Consider the following 22,053-nt stretch of genomic DNA (forward strand, 5'->3'; position numbering starts at 1 on the left):
GCCGTGCCCAAAAATAATAATAATTTTCAACCCCCGAAATCTTGGGTTTGAGTCTCATTAGAATAAGATATTTTAAGAACAATTGTTATCTTCTAGAGCCTAAGATTCCCTATATAAACTCCATACTTTTGTTAATAAAATGAGTTCCAGAAAACTATTCATCATAAATCCCAAAATGAAATTAGTTTACCAAACAGATAACATCTGTTTGAATATTAGCAGTAGTTAACTATGAAATAAGACTTGAATATGTAAAGTAATTACTGGTCAACAAATCTGTATTAACGCTTAGATAATGTATTTGTTGGTCCAAATGGCTAAGACCACCCCAAAAATCGGTATTCAACCTCACAATGGCCGATTTCCCCCTTGAATTGAAGTCTCTATCAATCTATAGTTTTAAATCTAACAAATTGTTAATGGAGTAGATTGAAGATAGGTTATATCAGGATATAGAAAAGTACGAATTGGGATATTTCTATCCTGGCACAATCCTAAACTCTTCGATAGTCTTCGATTTGGCTAATGATAAGATAAGATTCAAGTGAAAGTTTACTTACCGAATTTGGTATTGTTGTTCCGTAAGTGGCCAAAGTGTTAAATTTCAAACTGTTTTCGCCGGAATTTTCTCTTACCAATAAACTGCAAATTCTCAAATACGCCCACTTTTTAGCCGGTAATTGGTCTTTTGGTGTGATTTTAGTTATCATAAATGGTATACAATATTTAATTTGAAAGTTTCTTTTCGTTTTTGTTTTCACTACTAATCTTAGTTGATAATTTTTCGAAATTCTTTTTTTTTTTTATTTTGTTTTCTTATTTATTTTTTTTTTTTTTTTTTTTTTGGATTTTGGCTTTTATTTTTGTCGTTTTTTTTTTTTGCTTTGCTTTGTAATCTATGTTCCGTGTTTGCCAATTTCAAAAGTTTTTTGTTTTTGTTTTTTGTTTTTCTTTTATTAATTTGAATAAAGATATCGTGATATTTATTTTATATATTGTTTATCGCTTCGTCTCCTTTGTTTTCTTCTTGTTTTGCTGGTTTCCGCGCGCGCAAAAAAAAAAAAGGTTAGTTAAATGTTTGTCTTTCACCTTTTTTTGTTTTGTTTTTTTTTGTTGTTGTTGTTGTTTTCAGTTTTTGGCTTTAAAGTTTTTTCTTTTGCTTTGAAATTGTTTCTTCAGACATCGTTCAGAACATTTTCTTTTGGCTTTCGTTTTTTTTATTTTGTCGGAACGCAAATTTTTAAGACGAAAAATTTAAAAGTTGAAAGGAAAAAAACGTTGAGAAAAACGATTTTTTTTTTTTTTTTGTTGTTGTTGTTTTGTTTTTATATAAATTTTTGTTTTTTGTTTCTCCACTTTTTGGGTTTTTGCTCGAACAGAAATAAATTTAACAAATTTTGGCTATTTCCAGTATTTTTTTTCAGTTTAATTTTCTTCTTTTTTTTTTTTTTGTTAATATTTTTTGTTTCTTTGTTTTTGATTGCTTTTATTTCGGCTGTTGTGTTTCTGTTTTGTTTTGCTTTCGTTCTGTTTGCTTTTCACTTCTGTTTCGTAGCTATTTCTTGGGTTTATTTTTTTTTGTTGTTGTTGTTTTTGCTGTTTTTTATTTTTGTTTTTTTTGGTTTTCTTGTTTTTGTTTTTTGTTGTTGTAGTTAGTTATTGCAGTTGTTGTGTTTCCTTTTTGCTGTGGTTGTTGTTGCTGATGTCTTTTGTATGTTTTTGGTGTTTGTTGTTGTTGTTGTTGTGGTAGTTTCTTTTGTTAACGGCTATGGGCGTGGGTGGTTGGGCTTTGAGTTTCCTGAACATATATATTTCGATGCATATATATATGTATATATATATGTATGTCCTTTTGGGGCTATATAAATTTGTTGTTTCGTTCTCTTGTTGTTGTTGTTTTGTGCTATTTTTTGTTGTTGTTGTTGTTGTATATGTTATCGGTTTCGGTTTCGGTTATTGAAAACTATTTACGTTATTTTCGGTTTCTGTTTCGGTTTCGGATTTATTGTTATTGTTGTTGTTGTTTCTTTGTTATGCTTTATTTTATGTTTGTTTTGTTTTGTTGTTGCTTGATTCCTTTTGTTTGTTTGCTTCTTTGTTGTTTGTTGCTTGTTTTATTTCGTTTCGTTCTTGTTTCTGGTTTATTTGATTTTGTTGTTTATTATTATTTATTTGTTTATTTTATTTATTATTATTTTCTTAAATTTTATTATGTTTTTTTTCTGTTATGGTTACTGTTTTTGTTTGCTATTATCCTTTTGTATTATTTTGACTTTATTATTTTGTTTCTGTTTTTGTTTTTATTATTATTATTTTGTTGTTGTTGTTGTTGTTGTTGCTGTTATTGTTGCTGTTGCTGGTTGGTTGTTGTTGCAGTGGTTGAAGTTGTTGTTGTTGTAGTTGTTGTTGTTGTTGTTGTATTCCAAATTTTGTTGTGAATTTTGTTTGTTAAATTTTGAGAAACTAACTAAAAATCTCTTTTTGGGGTTTTTTTCCCGTACAAACTTAAAGTTAACTATTCATTTGCGTTTTTGTTGTTGTTGTTGTTTGTAGAATTTGTTGTTGTTTGTTGAAATTATATATATTAATATATATAAATGAAAAAATGATGAAATTATTGCAATATTATTTGTTTTATATTATTATTATTATTTATATTGTTATTATAATGATATTTTCCATGTATTATTATTATTATTATTATTATTATTATTTGTTCATATTACTAAATTTTTTTTAATAATTAACAAAATAATATTTTTTATTAAATATCAACAACGTTTTAACGTAATCTTTAAAAATGTTCCAAACAGTCAAAAAGCACCTGTAAGAGAGAAAGAGAAAGAGAGAGAGAGAGAGAGGGAAAGATAGTGCAAAAGAGTTGGGAGAGAGAAACAGATAGAGAAAAGAGAAAAGTTGATAATACAGTTAGTTTATGATATATTTCCTTAAAAACAACAAAGAAATAAATTTAACCGTCGGTATTAACTTAAATCGAACCGACGTTTTTGTCCATGGATAATTCAAATATACATATACATACATATGTACATAGATAGAAATACATGCATATGTATATAATTTGTATATGTATATATACATATTTGTATTATCATGGCATTTACCAGATTGCCCTCTGTGTTTCTCATTTTCCCATTTTTCATTTTCCAAAAATTTCGCATTGATTCGCAGTGGTTTTTGCTTACTTCCTGTTGCCAAAATATGAATTCAGTACACACACACACAGACACACACACACAAACATACACACATGTTCCTAAACTTCCAAAACACATGTACACACACACACATCTAATTCTACACTCACGCACGTATTGCCTAAACAACAAAGAGGCAAATAATATGAATGAGCCACAGTGAGATTTAGAAGGAGAGAGAGAGAGGGAGAGCGGTGAGAGAGAGAGAGACAGAAAGAGAGAGAGTGTGTGTGTGTGTGTACAAAGAGGGCCAAAGGACAATGCCGGTAACAGGTAAAGCATAACAACAAACTAATAAGAGAGAGGGGTCGTCACGTCTGCCTAGTGACTGGTGGTGTTCGTGGTGGGGGCAGGTAGGGAACTGCCACTAGAGGAGGTGTGGCGAGTAGCGCGACGGGACGGGGGGGGTTTGTGCAAGCAAAACGAGCCAAACAACAAAAATTTTCAAGTTCAAAATGCCGCCTAGATGAGAAAACAACAACGAGAGTGGGTCACCGCGAGGGTAGCTGGAGCAAAGAGAATGATGAGAGATCGGCGGGGGGTATTGGAGCGAGCAAGGAGTATATGGCAACCCGACAAACAAAACGTATGTATGTATGTATCGTATCTAAACACACACACACACACAAGCATGGAAATATCTCTTGTACTGCTGCTATCTTAATGCAAAACAAAAACAACCAAAAAAAAAGTAAATCGTGCCGCCAAATCAAACTTTTAGCATTCACCTCACTTTCTCTAATTTTCACATTAACACACGCACACACACACCAGCACATACACATACATATATGTACATATCTGCAATTTTTTTGGCAATGAACACGCAAATAGTTAAGACTAATAGATTGTTTTGGTTAACAGTAAAAATATATATCCTTTAACTCCTGAATCCTTTTGTGTGGCTGGGGGAAGGAAGATCGTTGACGATACTCATATTTGTGTCTCTATATCTATACATGTGCATAATTTTATGTACTTTAAAGTTTTCATTTATACAAATTTTACATAATTTAGTCAACAAAATGTACATCACAATTCTACATTATGTATTTGATCTGTTTCTTTGACCTTAAATTTCAAAACAAAACAAAAATCAAAATTTCTATCCATTTTTAACACAATTGATCCGCTTTCGGTATACCATGTATGATAATGGGAAATTCATGTAACTATTTTAATCCACATTTATTTGATTATCCTATATATACTATGAAATCCTAAATGCATCTTAGCGCATAGCCAAAACTTGAACTTCTCGAATTACTTGGACAAAATGGCAATATCAAAAATTTGAAACAAACTTGATTTTCGTATGTTTCGAACGGGTCTACATACCAAAACTAGTGACTTCTACTCCTTTCAAACAGGAGATCCATATATTAATACAGACGGACAGATACCTGGACATGGCTGGATCAACTCACCCATTGATGCTGATCAATAATATACTATATCCATCTATATACCTTGTGGTCGACTTCCATTCTCACCCCCTTGGCTAAAAGGGATCCAAAGTTGCCCTTAAACCGCCTGAACAGCCCCAAAAACTTGCAAGGCCGCTTCCTGCAGACGATAAAGGACAATTGCATCTACACACACACCAGTCACAAACACACACACACATTTACACAAAATGCGAAAAATAGTTAATGTCACACTTTTTAGGATACTTTTCTTTTTGTGTTTTGTTTTTATTTTTGGGGGAAGGGGGGATGTGATTTGATTTTTTAATTTTCCTTCTTATATTTGCACATACGCATCTTGGAATGTACATATATATATATATATATATATGTATGTTTGTATGTATGTATAGCATTTCTACACATACGTGGGGGTAAACGTATGCAAAAGCACTCTCTCAAGTAAACGAAACAAAGCACACACTAAAACAAAAAATTATCAAAAAAATAAGACCAGAACGTAGCCAGACGACGGTTGTGTGTGTTTGTGTGTGTGTCTTAGTATGTGTGTAGATGAAGTATAGGAATCTGACGAAAATCGAGTAGAAGATGAAGGCATAGCACACAGAAAGACAAACACACATCTATCTATATATACATATGTATATATATGTATGTGTGGACAAAAGATACACTATAAAGAACCACACTGAGAAACACAGAGTCTAAAGGGTCTGGCAAAGACGGGAAAAGTTTTTTGTGTGTTAGCGCGAAAAACCGTCGCCGCACGGTAAATTATGCGCGCGAGCTCCACGAAACGCACCGAAAACGGCCAAAAAGATGAATATGTGCAAAAATCTTTTGCATACGCTCAAGAACCCCATGAAATCGACGGCAACGACGCTGCCCAAGCCAGCGCCAGCTTAGGCAGAGCAACGTTGGTATACACTGTACAGTGTACACCGTATACCGTACAGACAGCCAGCAGTGGTGTTCCGAGAGAGCGGCGCGCAAAAAAAGAAACACAAAAAAAAAAGAAAAAACACATTTAAAAAAAAAAGCACATCTCATCGATGAGGGGGGCAGAGGATGGCTGTGGCAACAGTGAAGGCGGAGGCGGTGGCGGCATTGAAGAGCCAACAAAAGCTTTTTACGAACTTTCGTGCTCAGACAACACACTCGCTCACACTCCACACACACACACACACACACACAGAACATAGTGAATAAATGAAACGAAGCGAAGGCGAAAAAAAAAGAAGACGATGACGGGCCAAGCGAATGTGTGAATGTGGGGCCAGCCAGCCAGGCCACAATGAGAGAGAGGAGACTCCAAGCCTGCCGAGAGAGCAAGACAGAGAGAGCGAGAGAGCAGACAAGACTGCTCTGCGGGTGCATGTATCCGTGTGTGTGTGTGTGTGTGTGGGTAAGAGAGCAACATAAAGCAAAGCAAACAACAAAAGCGTTGGCGAAAAATATTTTTTGCAAAAAAAGAAACTTGGAGGTGTATGTTTGAACCTGCTGTATCTGTGTGTGGTTCTATATATGTATACATGAGTGCCTGACTGTGGTGTGTGTGTATATGTACGTGCTAGTCGCGCGACGACGCACGCGTCGCTGTCGACATCAACGCTGACGTCGCGTGCCTTTGCAGTATGCTTTGGTTTGAGGGAATTTTTGGGGGGTGCGCCGCCACGTTGGTTGTTGTTGTTCTTGTTGTTGTTGGGTGGACTTCGGGCAAAAGCAAGCAGTGAAGAGTTAAACATTGGCACGCAATGCTCTCAGTCATTTCTCTACATACATATGTATGCACATAAATACATACATGTATGAGGAGCTGCGACAAGTCTGCCTTGTACATACATACATACAGATACAGATACAGCTCCATATATAGATACATACATACATACATACATATGCACATATATCTCCCCCACCCATGGTCAATAGCTCTAGCTCTATATTCATGGTTCTGCGGAGTTTGCGAGAGACTCCGTTTTATTCCTTTTTAGGTGTAAAAGTGTTACGATGTGAAAAGTGCGAGAGCTTAGAATTGGGTAAATCAACTGGAAAAAAGATGAGGACGCAAATAACCACATACATACATATGTATGTATGTATGTAGATGTATGTGGGTATATTCCTGATTTGAAGCCATCATCATCATTACCCATTTCACTTAAAGATTCTATTTAAAAAGTATGTAAAGAAGATTAAGAAGTTTTATTTCTGTTGTTTTGCCAATGTTTTCTATTGCTGAAATGAATCCATCGACTTTTACATACCCTATAAATATGAAGTATTATAAAGTCAAAGAACCGTTTTGTTTAACGGTCATCGATTCTTGACAGACGAATCGATGTGTATATCTCTACCATTTTTCATCTTTTCCCTTTTCCTACTTTTGTTTATCTATTCCAAATGTACAAAAACACAAATAGTGTGCGGATGACAAATAATGAATATAATTGCTTAAGTATTGCCGGTGTAAGTACCCACACTAGAGACGTCTACATACCAAATTTAATGACTCTAATTATATGTTAGTTTCTATACAGAGGAACAGATAGTGTGAATGTTCATCCATAATATATGAACAAATGTACGTATACTTAATATATATAGCCTACATATGTATTATCCTAAACAAAATTCATTATTGACTTGAAAAGATATTGAATTTAAGATATTTAGAGCTGAAATGTGACAACGTTGTATGTATCTCAACACACACACACACACACAAAGACACTCAAAACAATCATGGGGCATGAAATTCAAAATACTTATTTGGCGCCAATACGAAAAGACAACAACAACAGCCAAGATATACCCATCCAAAGAGAAAACTGCAATACAAGGGGGAGTGCCGGCGGAGGGCGGCAGTGGAAGCAAACAGAGGAAGAGAGCAGAATGTAGACAAAAATATTTGCCGGCTGTTTAGATTTTGTATGCCGGTACAATAGACAAACAAAAAAAAAAAAAAAATCTTACAAACACTCTCTTCCTCTCTCTCCCTCTCCTCTCTCTCTCTCTCTCTCTCTCTAGTGTTTCTCTCGGTCTCTCTAACATACAGATGCACATTATCATCGCCCGCGCAGAAAACATATACAAACAGACACAAACGTCACACATGGCGTATACGTGTGGCAAATATAAAAACAGTTTATTTTCTCTCTATTTCAAACGCCCCCACCCCAATAACTTAACTTAACTCAACTCGACCCCCTCCTACCCATCTCCCCTCTCTCCGATCATTTGCTCGTCGCTCTCATCCAACTTAAAATCTTGCTCTTGTTCGGTCTTGAAAGCAAACGAGTGCCCCTTAATTTTCTGCTTTGTTGCTTTATTTCTGCTATTGCTGGATGGATTGCTGCTTGCTGCTCGCTGCTTGGTGGTATAGGTTAGGAACTTATTAGATTCAACACGAATCGTGCAGTGGGACAAAGTCACTCTGCTCTCACTATCGACGATGAGGGCTTTTGTGTGAGTGTTGTACTTCCAGGCAGGCGAATTATCCAACCAACCAACCAACCAACCTATCCCAAAAGTGGATATTGCCATTTAATGAGTATTTTTAGGAATAGTTTCAAAAGATAAATTGAATCACTCAGAAAAAGCAAAAAACAAAACGAAGCAAAAAAAAAAAAAGCCGGTTTCGTTCAACATGTTGAGTACACACCACCTATACCTACATACAAACACTCGTGTTCGTATGTTTGTGTACACTTCAATGCGAGTGTATATGTGGGTGAGCTTTGTTAGCTAAAGAAACCGGCTTGAGAGCGTATTTATACACTTCTCGATCCAAGAGGTTATACGAAATTCGTAATAGCTTTCGTAACCCAAAACTATATAATTCTTGATCAACATCGATAGCATAGTCGATATTGTCATTCGACTGCTTCGATCGATGTAAATTTAAATTTATAAAAACATTTTTCTTGATTGTACATTCGTTTTGGAATTACCCGGATACTGTCTGTTGGCTGCTTGAGACTACAAGAACGTTTCATCCATGCCAAAGTTTAAATGCCCTTTCGTTTCAATTCGTGAAAAATACATAAATTATTGACATAATTTTTGGCAGTTGTGAGACACAGCATAGTTTCATTTTGTATTTCAATGCTTTACAAATTTGCAAATTTATTTGACACTGTTTATGCATTTATTTGTTTAATTCTTTTTATTTTAAAATGCATATTTTATATTAAAAGTGTTTTTAAAAATGTTTTTAAAATTTTTTTTTACGCTGAAAAGTATGCTATTTTTTTTTTTTTTTAGGTAATACAGGTATAAATTTCTTTTGCTTTCCTTTAGTAGGAATTCGACATGATCCGTCGATCAAATCATGTTCTAACAATGTTATAGTTGTCCTTGCCTGCCTGCAATACTCGTCGCTTTTGATGGCCACACAGAACATTTGAAATGGCAGACAGCGTAACAGAGTGAGCACAGGATGCTGCAGCAAAGAGGCAAGCATCAATGTTAGAGACTATCCTATTCCTGCATTTAAAGAGACGAGATGCAGCTACGACCTACGACCTTTGGCACCCCCAAAAAAGAAAAACGAAAAGAAAAACACAACGAGTGCTTCCTATGCAGGATAGTTTTTAACCTGAAAAGAGCTTTTGTCTATGCGATTCCCCCTACTTAAAACCACTGAAAGGAAATATGAAGGGACCTCACATAACACTCTAAAGAATGTTTAGTAAAAGAAATGGAATTGTTGAAAGATTCTTTTTGTTTTTTGTAGACAGTTGTGGCTGTTTGGCTTGAGTTTTGAAGTGCTCAAAGTTCATGAATTAAAAAGGGCTCAAAATTTAAAATACATTTACATACGTATGTATGTATATATGTATGTCTGTGTAAGAGTCATGTACACATATGCATATGTATGTATGTGTGTATGTATGTATGTGTACTGTGTTTGAAAGGTAGAGGACTCGCGATTACCATTTTTATAATTTGCAATGAAAAGGCTTTTAATTTGATATAAAGGAGCAGCAGCAGCACACACACACACAGAGACATAAACGTGAGGAAAAACTCTCACATGGACGCTCATGGATGGCTTCTGGCTAAACGGTCTACAGATAGCGGCATATAATCCGAGAACTACATACATAGGTATGTATATAAGCAACCATTTTTTTGTGTGTGCACATGTGTGCATATACATCTATTCATACATATGATGTATGTATGTATGTACGTACATATGCATGTACATATAGCACAGAGTGTACACATTTCCCGGTTGTTATTGCTTAATTTACAGCCTTGTCACTTTTGGTGCATTATACTTTTTCATTATCGCGCAGCAACCGATTCACACACACACACACACAGAAAGAGAGAGAGAGAGAGAAAGAGAGCGAGAGTAATCTCTCTCTCTCGCTCTCACTCCACCTCTCTAGCTGTCTCTCTGTCTCTCACGTGCGCACTGCTAGTGTCCGTTCGAGAGCAAAAAAGAAAAACCAACAGTAGAACATCAAAGGGAAATGAGTTTTCATTTATGTAGCCTCCACATACAAAAGAGGAAATGAATTGAAATAAATAAATAAATTGCACCTGTAAACACCCAACATTCACCCACCCAATTACCCATCCACCCACTGTGCTGTATGCTTGCAGCATCCACTGTGATTGCATGGCCCAAAAGGAGACTTTTTACTCACAGGGCATGCGCACAATCCGCACAACACAAAAAGGAGACAGTCGGAGACAGAGAGAGAGAGAGAGAGAGAGAGAGAGAGTGAGATAAAAATTGTGTGAAAGAGAGCAGCAGCAGCAGCAGGTAAGGAAAAAGCACGGAGGAGTTGCGAAACAAAAATGCTAGCTGTCTCTTTTTGGCCTGCATAAATAGACATGTGTATACATATGGCCCCTCTTCTGCTCACCATCCGCCACCCCCTCCCTCGTACTGCTCTTTTTTTTTCTTTTTGCATGGCGTGCATTCAACCCGGCAACGCACCTGACCCGCCGTCAACTCTTTGCTTCGTCCTCCCCTATTTTTGTACCCTATTTTGACTCCCACCTTACCCCTGCCCATGCCCCTGCCCAGTCCCCGCCCCAACCGTCATTCCTTGATAATTTTTGGGCGATTCTTTTTCTTTTTTTTTTTTTTTTTTTTGCCTCCAACTGCATTGTCTTGATGGTTGTTTTCCCGGCAACAGGCCCCTTTCTCCACCACCTTCCCCAAATCTATCCCTGATCCCCCGTCTGCCACATCCCGACGGGGAATTTCCTCGTTTGTTCCGCTATGTTTTGTTTTGTTTTGCTTTTGGCCTTAGCAAACTGTTGGCGCTTTCGTTTCGTTTTTGCCTCGTTTTACATTTTGTTTAGGTTTTTGTTTTATTGCTTTGGCCATGTTTTTACTTTGACTTTCATTCAAGACGAACCTTCGTCTCGTCGGCGTCGCGTCGCGTCAGTCGTAGCAGCAACAGCGGCACACAAACGCAAGCGCCAAAAACAACAACAACAACAGCAACACAAAACATCAGAAAATAACAAAACAACAAAAAAAAATAGATGTAAAGAAAAATAGGAAAACAGGCAAAACTCTCGGTTGTTGCCAGAGAATATAGATCACACAAAAATGGTTAACTAAACTTTTGCTGCCAACGAGGTCGGGTCGGAGTAGTCCACACAGAATAGGGGGTAGGGGGCATGTCTCTATATCTATATCTATGTCTATGTCTATGTACTAGACTAGACTAGACTAGGTGGCGAACAGATTTTTCCAAACAGATGTTAAAGTGAGAGAACTTTCGCAGCAAATAGATGATGTTGTTGATAATTTAAAGCTTCGATTTGGCATTGAAATACAAGTTTAAACTTAGGGACAACAAGGACAGATTCTATAAGCCATCAGAGGGCCACGCCCTTTACTTTGAAATATACTTAAACACTTAACATAATTACTTAATTCTTATTCTTCATAGGAATTTGGCCTTTTAATGTGAGCAAGGCAAATAAAATGTTCAAAAAGTTTTCTATTTCATAATTGTATTTGCATTGACAATCAAAGCTTTATTGCCTAATGATTCTCAACTAGTTAAGGCTTCAAGAGTTTTACTTGATAAATCCTCTCAGTAAAATAAAAACGAGTATTTTAATGTATATGAATATCTTTCTATATCTAAAGTATCTTCCATACTTTTATTCAAGTTAGATTTTTGAAAATTTCCAATATAAACCATTAAATATTCCATTACTATTTCAAAGAAGAAAACATTTTTATTCCAAGCAAAAGCTGAAAGTGAAATATGTTCATTCATTTGCCAAAAATCACTTCTAACCATATTTTTGTAAATTCTCAAAAACTTGTAACTTTGCGAATCTAGAACTTTGCCAATTTTTGATCAATTTTCAAAATTTCTATGTCATTTTAAAGCTTTGAAATTGAAAATTTGAATGGAAATTAAAGTAACGCCAATAACCAAGTCATCTTTTTGAGAGAAACTAAAATTGCCAACGAACAGCAAAAGGATTCCAGAAAACCAAAATTTCAACAAGCTCTAATTTAATAAATTTTTGGAGTATTTGAAAAATTTATGTGTTTACTTTTAAGCAACAATAATTCCATTAAAAATGCATTTAAACTTTGAAAATTAAATTGAAAAACCGTCATAAGTACATATCCAATTATTTGATGCCATTTTTAGGTATGCCAAATTGCAATGAAATGAAAATTGATTGTAATTTACAGTCTAAAAAAAAGGCAAAAATTTATGTTTCATTTGTGAATGTGAATGAAAATTCCCATCTTAACTTTCACTTTGGATAGTAATCTTTCAAATTTCTCATAATCCGGCACTGCATTCGATGTCACTTAAGAATGAAAGTTTGTCTTTCCATTAAAATTGTTAACAAAAACCCAAAAGTTGTTGCTTTTCATTACGATTTATTTGAACTACACAAAAAAAACTGCCAAAAAAATTGCAAACAGACATGAAAATTAATCCAATTTTGTTCACTTATGTATGTATGTATTGATGTACATATAACACCCAAGTATGTACATATGTTTGTATGTACATATGTGAAATTCACTTTTTCTAATATCTTTTCGTTTCGGTATTGAAACAAGGAACTTTAAAACACATTTCAAAAACAAACTTGAGCTTTGAATTACAGTAGAAAAATAGTTATTATCCTTTAATTAATAAAGGGATAGAGTTAAGGTACAACGGTGTGTATACGTAATATCCATAGGAAAGCAGAAAAAAAAAGATTAAAAAAAAGATTTTTTGTATACATTTCCGTTTTGCACTACGAATTGTAGGATTTGTTTTTTTTGTTTTCTCCTTTTTTTTTTTTTTTTGTTTTGCCGAAAATGCGCAGAATTTTTGTAGCTTGTTTCGAACACGAGAACGGAGTTTTCTAAACTAATTTGTGATAATCAGATGCATCAACAACGCCAGCGACTAACTAACGATAACACAAAACCACAAAACATAGCAAAATGACGTCGGCGTCAGCGTAATAGAGAAATAGAGTATAATAGAGGTGATGGGGTGGTGGGGATGGGGGTGCTAGGTACATAGACGGGGCGGTGGGGGGTCTATTTTTTTGGGGAGGTAATCGTTTATCACTGTAATATAGGGGTAGATTGCTCATTAATAGAGGAGAGATACTCCGCCTCCCCATCCAGTCCACATACATGTATGGCGTATATCGTGGATGGGGGAGTTTTGTTAATTTGGAGCTTAGGCCTAGTTCGACCCACACAAACACACACACACACTCACACACACATACTTCTCACTCTGTGACTCACTTCTAATGTGTTGAAACGATTCAAGCGGCAGACAAATTTTTCTACACACGCCGCGACGCCACGGACAAGTGCCAAGCCAATGTGTTGTAATACTATACTAAAATCGGGAATTAAAAAACAAAACTTATGCGACTAAAACGAAAATTTTTCAAATGTGTGTTGCTGTTGACAAAGCATGTTCGAAACTGATTTTTTTGTTTTTTGTTAACACCCGCCAAACACACTACGCAGAGAGCAAAAAACAACAAAAAAAATGAAATAAAAATAATGCTCATTATAAAGAGCTCTCAAACTCCACTCTCCACTCTTCACTCCACTCCACTCCGCTCTCTACTCCACACTCTTGTCTCTGGCGTTTGGCAAACCCCAACAACCCCAAACGGTCGTCGGGTTGGTTCTGCCTGACTGGGTCTCCCCCATCAATAATTAGCAGCCCTATTAATACGGAATTCAGTCAACTCTGCCCCACTCTGCCCACTCGGTCCTTTCCTCCGCGGTCGCCGTCGCCGTCGCTTTCGTCATCGCATCCCGTCCAGTCTGTACTGTATGTCGATTGAATTTTTTTTTGCATACATTTCTTCTCTTTCTTCTCGTTCCATTTCGGTTTTTTTTTTTTATTTTAATTTTAAATTATTCGATTATTTTGTTGTTTGTGCGTCGTCATCAACATAATCAGCAACAGCAGCAGCAGAAGCCGCAGCAGCAACAGCAACAGCAGCAGAAGCCGTTAACGCAAAACGCAGCAACTGCAGCAGCTTCTCTGCTGCGGCTGGATATGCAATTGTTGGCATATTTTGTAACCTTTGCCAAGCGGTAACATTGGCTAAATGATGCATTTTGGATTCAGTCCTTAACTAATGTAAAGGAGACGATCCTTGGGATAGAATTCAATTGAAAGAAAACAGAAATGTCATTTTACCCCTTTATGAAGTAATATGTGAAAGGTAGATAGAAAAATCCTGTGGATCAACGAGTTACCCATCATTTTGCAATTGCAATTCATCTGACGATTTATATGGGCATAGTAACGAATAAGGAACTAAAAACTCAAACCAATCCTCTGTATTTCATGGGTCATTCATGTGGTCATGATGAGGAATATTCTTATAAGAACTGATCCAACACTCCATTTTGGATTGATTCATCCATAAAACAATAATCAGAATGCTCCAGTTAAGTGCGAGCTGCACTTTGTCTATCATTATCAAAGATTAAACACTAAACATTTGAGTCCTTAAGAAACCATCAAAAAGTCTGTTCCATCAAGGAAGTTGAAAAGGATCTTTTTTTCTCTCTTACAGCAGAAGAAACATCAGTGAACGGAATTCCATTTCCTGACGAAGGACACATTTCGAATGGAGAAGGGAGTTAGTTTGGACCCGTTAAGCACCTTAGCTGCTTCATGGAAATCTCATAACAAGGACTGTGGGAAAGCCTGTCTCGCGTCGCTTACGAAAGACGTAAGATCTGAGATCACAATACGAAGTCCTTGAAACTATCTAATAAAGAATACAATTTTTATAGACAACAGACTTCAATTTGAAATTTAAGTTTGGCATAAGAAATATTCGAAATATTTAGTATATACTATGATCCGAAATACATATGTATGTGAATTATATACTTTGGGAAGACCAAGTGAGGAATTTAATTTATAATAAATAATTAGTTAACAAAATTCTCTTTCATTGCGCTTCTATTTGTTTGTTTTTTTTTAGTATTTTTTTTTTTTTTTTTGTTTTGTTACTAATTTATTTATTTTTCTTACGCATTTCATATGGTCGACCAAGCAAAATGCAAAATTCAGCGAGGCGTATCCTCTTCCCCTTTCTCTCTCTCACTCTCTCACTCTCGCTCTCTCTTTCTCTCTCTGTCACATTACCGCAATTTTCCAGTTGGTGAATTGTTGCATTATTTTTGCACATCATTGTGTTGTTGTTGTTATTGCTGCTGACTTTATATATATTTTAATGCAATTTTATTGTCATTTTTGCATACACTGACACACACACACACACATACACATACACATGCACGTGTGTATGTATAAGACAGGAGTGGCATAAGTAAAAACCCTTTAATCACATAATACATACACAAATATAATACTGTTTATGTACATTTATCTAAAGTTTAAACGACTTTGAGATACCCCCCCCCCACAAAAAAAAAGAAAAACTAAATCCAAATTGTCAATGCCATCAAAAGTTGCCTCAACTACAACGACGCCTGCAATACCCTTTCCAATGATTGATCCTCAGACATAAGTATAATACCTTCTCACTAATGGGTATGCTAAATATATGTATTTAGCTATATGTATGTATATGGCAATTCATTTATGTGTACATGATATTACAAAACACATAATTTACTTTTGTGACTATTGTAATTATTTAAATATTTCTTTTTGTTTTCGAATGAATGACAGTTTATCAATTAGCCCCAGGAGTAAAAAAAAGGAGGTGGAGGTGGAGGAGAGAGGCAGCACCCCACGAATTGATTTAATGACTCACAAAAGCCTCACTCATTGGCTATTTGCATACGAAATAGGACAAAAGTATTACTGATTGGCTACAGCTGCTTTTGCTGCTTCTACTGAATCGACAGATATTATCGATTTGGATTACCATTTAGATATTAATAAGTGATTGTCTCCTACTCGCCTCGCCCCCTCCCATGCACATTGCAACTTGTATATATGTATAAATAATTTTGCATATCCTTTGTCATCGTCGTTTTTGAATTTCTATCAGGCTCTAACTTTGCCTCTGAAAATAAACTTTAGCATTGTGGGACGTATGAGTAATCAAATGGATGTTATGATTGCTTGCAAACTCATCTGTTTGTTCAGATCAGCGTCATACTCACGAGTGATTCGTCTTCGGCAGTTGGCAAGGAAATGTTCATGAATCCCTCAGAATGGAAAGTGCCACATTGCATAGGATTCATTCTTCTGAAGAAACGGGTGAGCATTGCTGAATTTGACTCATCTTGGAACACTCACACTCATGTGAAACAAGTGTACAAGGATTTCTCTATTCCATGATATGTCAAAACGACCGATTTATGACAATCTTCACGGCGACTACTAAGTTCTTTGAACCATCAGTAAACTGTCCTTTTTTAATGGTGTTTCTTCGGTACACAAGAGAACTAACGACTAATCCAAGCTAGCAAACAAGAGGCTTGATAAAGAACAAAACCAAAAAAGATAATACAGCACGTTGAGTTACATATTCAAAACTATCCATGAGTTCATCCTGAGGCGGAAATGTACGGAATAAAGAACTTAAAGGACATCTACATATGTCTAACCTCAATGTTTTCATACGGGTCCTTTAATCCTTTAAATTAGTGGGCTAGAAATGCACACTGAGAAAAACGTACATCATGCAATTTTTGTGTTATTTTTACTTGCTTTATATGTACTTATGTATGTATCATAATTACATCCATAGTGCAGTGCATTCATTGAACTTGGCATACCCCTTCCCCTCAGGCGGGGCCGGGGGCAAAACACAAAAAACCAAAACACAAACGACCTAGCCTTTTGAAGTTCTTTCAGAAATTTTGAATTGTTCAAAAACTCTTGTGTCAACGTTTGATAAATATTGATGAATAATTGATGAAATGAAAAGTTCTGGTTTTTTTTTCCATAGGTGTGTGGTGTGTGTGTGTGTGTGTGTGTGTGTGTGTGTGTGTGTGTGTACATCATGTATGTATACTATTGCATTGTGTTTTCCATTTATTTACTATATATGAGCAACAAAGCGAGTCTTAAAAAAGGATATGGAAAAAACTCAAAAACCAAATTGATTTTTTTATATTATTTTTAAATGTGTTATTTCGCATGAATTCGTATATCTGTCTGTGTGTGTGTGTGTGAACGAATGCAACCCTTAAAAATCGCAACGGTACATTTTCCATGTTTATTTATTTATTTATTTTTTTTTGTTTTTTTGTATGCTTTTTTTTTAAATGAGGCGATTTCGATGTACGAAATTTTCATTAATACTCCAACCGCCCGTCATCCAGTTCAGGGCATATGACCGAGACAGCAAAAACATGCAGACATGTGGGATAGGAGGGGTAGGAGGGGTTGGTATGGGATGGTGGTCCGGTCCTCAGGGCCAGGGAATGGTTGTTGTTGTTGTTGCTGCTGCTGCTGCTGCTGCTGCTTCTGATGCTGCTACTGGGGATGGACATTGAGCTCTTGTAGGCTTAAAGTGCGTTTTATGTACATATATACACACATACATATGTACATGGAGATGTATGTATGTACATACATATGTACATACATGTAGAAAAGATTGCTGGACATCAGCGTGCCGCATATGCGAAATGCTATATACCTATAATATACTCTATATAGTATATACATTTATGTATCTTTGTATATAAAATTGCCTGACTGTATATGACTGTACGACTTTATATATACGTATATAGCTTCCCGTCTGGGACCCCCTAACTCCAACTTGAATTCAGGCTGAAACTGTTTACGCAATGCGGTTTACAGACACCATCCATCCATCCATCCATCCATCCAACCCGACTCTCTTCCTTTCCATCCTCCGAATGATCGTAAATGAATTCTGGTGCGTGTTTTCACTTATTACTTGTTAATTAGCAAAAGATTTGGTAAATATTATCTTAACTTATCAAAACAGGCAAGATCCAAAAATGGATACAGACTCATGTGAAATCAGTTGATAAAAAGGCCAAAACAAAAGGAATGACAATGAATTGAAATAATACAAAGGAAATCAGGCTCAAGTCCTTACTTATGTCATTGTTAACGGCATAGAGATAGATATTTGTATATTGCTGATCACCTGTGGCAATTCAATTCTATATTCATTCTATCTGGAAACTCTTAACGCGTTTTTTGTATATCAACAACCTAACTAAAAGAGTGAATAACTTCTAACCGATTTACCATGCAATGTTATGGCCAAATCTTTGGTGGACGAGAGATGACCAGAGATTGTCTGTCTTTATCTTTGAACTTCCTGTTGAGATATATTCAACTGGATTTACATTTTCAGATATTCGTGAGTGTCCTGTTCCTATTCAGATCAATCAACTCCTCTGCTCTTGTTTGATCTCAGGGTTTCAAATGCTTAGGAACTATTTCACGTCCACTTCAAGGATATTTCAACTGCATTGGATTGACAAGAGTTTACTCTTAACCCCTTAAAATATGTCTAGATCCGCCACTGTCTAATGTCTAAAATCGTTTCATGGAATTATATGTTTTGTGACTTGTTTTCAACTCAATATTGTTGATAATGTATAGAATTTTGGGTTTTTGCTATCAATTTTATTTTACCGTTTTATAGATGAAGAGAATGGGTGGCCAGAAAGTGCACCCAATTGTGGCAGGGAGAGAGAAAGCGAGGCGGAGTGAGTGAGAAGGGAGATATGTTTTCTTCACATTGCCACATACATACATATGAAGGTACAAATATACATAGGTATATAACAATTTTTTAAAACATATATAAATATATACATATAGGTATATGCAAGTATTTTTTTGTGTTTGTGTGTGCGTGTGTGTGTGTGGTGTACATGCAGTGTAAACATAAAAAATGCAAATGTGCATGACAGAAAAGCAAAAAAAAAAAAAAAACAACCACCCACCCAATCTCCTTGACTCTGACGCTGTTATTTATACTCCCCAATCCCCACCCATACCAGCAATCGCATTCAATCCACCTCGTTCCCCCACCTCCACTCCCTTTTCGGCCACCCAAACTCTCATGTATTGCCGAAAAAATGCAACATAAAATTCACGAAACTGTAGCCTTAAATGCATCCATAAGGGTTGCTCCACGTGATCCCAGATGTTGTGGTTGTTGCACGTTTGGGGTTTGAGGCAGGCGGGCAACAGTCAGGCCGGCAGGCAGATGCTTTTTATACCCTACAATCAATACCTTTCAACAGGATATATCAAAATGGCTAAAAAGAAGAATCTTAAAGCTTTTGTTCGTCTCTTTCTTTTTAGCTTGGAGTCTTAATATTAGAGTCCTTATGATCTCCTTTTTATTGTTTTTTTCATCTGCTCCAAAATATTTAACACAGCTCCTTCTTCTGCTTGTTCTAATCTTTTAGTTAGGATGGACTTTCTTTTTCTCTAGATCATATCCTTAGTCTCTGCCATTTAATTTATAGCCAGGATATATCTCTGCCTCCTTCCTTTGACCTTAGGATACTTAAGCGATGCTAAGATTATTTCTTTGATCCTTTGGAGTATTTGCAAGGGTATACAGACCGGCGACTACTACTTTTTGCCAGTTATCGGTTTGCCTAATGAAGTTGGACGAAATGTGGAGGCAGAGAGAGAGAGAGAGAGAGCCAGAGCGTGAGCTTGTGGGCAACAGGGATGTTCAACGATTCAACGATTGACAATTTTTAATGTACATTCAGGTGCAATATCCGCCAAAAAGAACCTCACACACACACACACACATACACACACACACACAACACACAGAGGATAAAGCAAAAATCGAAACCATATAGAAGAAGATGGGGGTAAAAAAATATATAATAATATTTGGGTTTTTTTTTTTTTTTTTTTACTTTCCGATGCTACTTAATATTAAGGAAATGAGCCACAACAAAGAACCAATCAGCCAAATAGGATCGACAAAAAACAACATGGACGAAGCTTAACACGGCACAAAGAATCTCAAAAGGAAGAGAATGAGTCTTAAAAACGTTCCCAGAGCCTCGCCAGATGATGGATTATTGTACGAATTAAAATGCATTATGCTTCCCCTCTTCATTAAAAGTTAAATTGTATAAAATCTTTCATTTTTAAAGAAGAAAAAACAAATATTTACATAAAATATTCCATTTGATAGTAGATAATGAAAAAAAGCAACTGTCCTTTGGGTTCAGGAGACTCCCAAATTCATCAGCACTTTTTCTGGTTTTCTCAAGATTTTCTCTTGTTATGGAAAGATGAAAAACCAATGTCTAACTTCAGCTAATGACCTACAAACCCAAAATACGTAACAAATCCTTTTCCACACTAGCCAGTCGATTTTCAAGTTTAAGGATGTCTGGCAACTGTTTTCCCATTGAAGAAGCCAACACACAAAGGAGAAGCTTCTGTTAGTCCAGTTTTCGAGGAGGATTAGACCAACAAATGGTGGGGATACTAAGAGGCTGGCCATCTTAGTCTATGGCTTTTACCTTATTAGCAGAAAGGATTCTTATATTTTTGCCTTTTTGTAGGTATGTACATTTAAATAATTAAAAATTAAATGGGCAAAAAAGGAAACAAACGTCCCTATGTCCAGGTCAACAGAAGAAGTGAACAACTGAGCCGCTACCTCACCCTGCAACCCCTGCGACGATGATGATGACGAGGACGACGACGGCGATGACAAGTGGGCACAAAAAGGATTTGGGGGGATATTTATTTATTTTTGTGAATGCTTCAACGAATAATTCTTATTGTGCATATGAAATATTGAAATTTAGCCTGTGGGTTTATGAATGAACACAGTGCACACACAAACACGCACACACACACACATACACACAGCAGCCCCTACCATCCACCCAGTCAGAATAAAGATGAGAAGCCTCTGCCTCTCGACCACATTCACATTGCATCCGAAGGGGTTGCGGATTGGAGTTGGCTTTTTCCTGCTGGTGCTGCTGCTGCCACTCGACATATTGAAGCATATTAATTAAAAGCATTTTTATTTATTAAAAGAACAGTATTCAATGACGATACAAGAAAGAAATTTCAGCAAAGAGACCAACACGGTGGCAAAGACACCGACCATGACATACCCTTTGGGTATCAATGAAAGAACTGAGTGTTCAAATATTTTATACGAAGTTGAATTCAAAATTTTGTATATTTTTTTATAATCACAGTGGCCATGACATTGGATTTTGGGTTACCCCTTAGCTGATGTACCCTCAAATTTCATTTCGATTTCACTTTTTAGTTAGTTCGCTTCTACTATTTGACCAAAGAAAAATAGTACTCCCAAAACAAAAACAAAAACTCAAAAGAAATCGTCTTTACACAAATAAATATTAATTCTTTTTTTTTTTCTTTTGATTATTTGGCAAAACAAGACAAATTTAGAACTATGAGTCCTTTGGATGAGAATCCCGAAGAACTGCCATCCTCCGAAGATGATACTCCAGAAATTCCATTCGGTGCTCCGGCCTCGCAACGCGAAATGCAAAATGTTCGAGCTCGTCTCTTTCGTTTGTTCGGTGTCCTGTGCGATCTAGTGGCCAATGCGCAAGGCGGAGGAAGAAGGGGACAGAACACACCAGTTCCAGCTCCAGCTCCAGTGGAAAATATCGGTGACAATGTTGCTGTGCCACCAGTAGCTGATCCTTTGGTGACTCCACCAACTCCACCATCTCGTGTATTCATTTTCAATGGAGTCGTAGTGAACACAATGCCAACCATACCTGAAGAGGATGAGGATGCAGTCGAGGACGATGAATATTAGGGCAAGGAAAATTTCCAATGCAACAACAAGAAAGAAACGTTATAGAGGACCTCCATAAATAAACCAGCAACCAACCAATCCCAGTATTGTGGATATCCCTACTTTTTTGAGGGGGTTAAGAGTGAGGTGGGGGTTTA

At 36.3% G+C, this 22,053-nt stretch overlaps 1 protein-coding gene across 4 annotated transcripts in view; it reads right to left on the reverse strand.

The window, feature by feature from the left end:
- The window catches only part of jim, a 33,434-nt gene extending 30,732 nt beyond the window's left edge, over positions 1–2,702 (reverse strand). For 2 of the 4 annotated variants that reach the window (XM_068286809.1, XM_068286807.1), the window contains exon 1: positions 561–2,700. The gene's annotated coding sequence lies outside the window, so the exon portion shown is untranslated. Of the gene's footprint in view, positions 1–560 lie in introns of all 4 variants that reach the window. The other 2 variants (XM_068286810.1, XM_068286808.1) reach the window with 2 other exon arrangements.
- Between the last annotated feature and the right edge of the window lie 19,351 nt (positions 2,703–22,053).

The sequence above is a fragment of the Drosophila tropicalis genome, unplaced genomic scaffold (genome assembly GCF_018151085.1).
Source record: "Drosophila tropicalis isolate 14030-0801.00 unplaced genomic scaffold, ASM1815108v1 contig_463, whole genome shotgun sequence".
NCBI lineage: Eukaryota > Metazoa > Arthropoda > Insecta > Diptera > Drosophilidae > Drosophila > Drosophila tropicalis.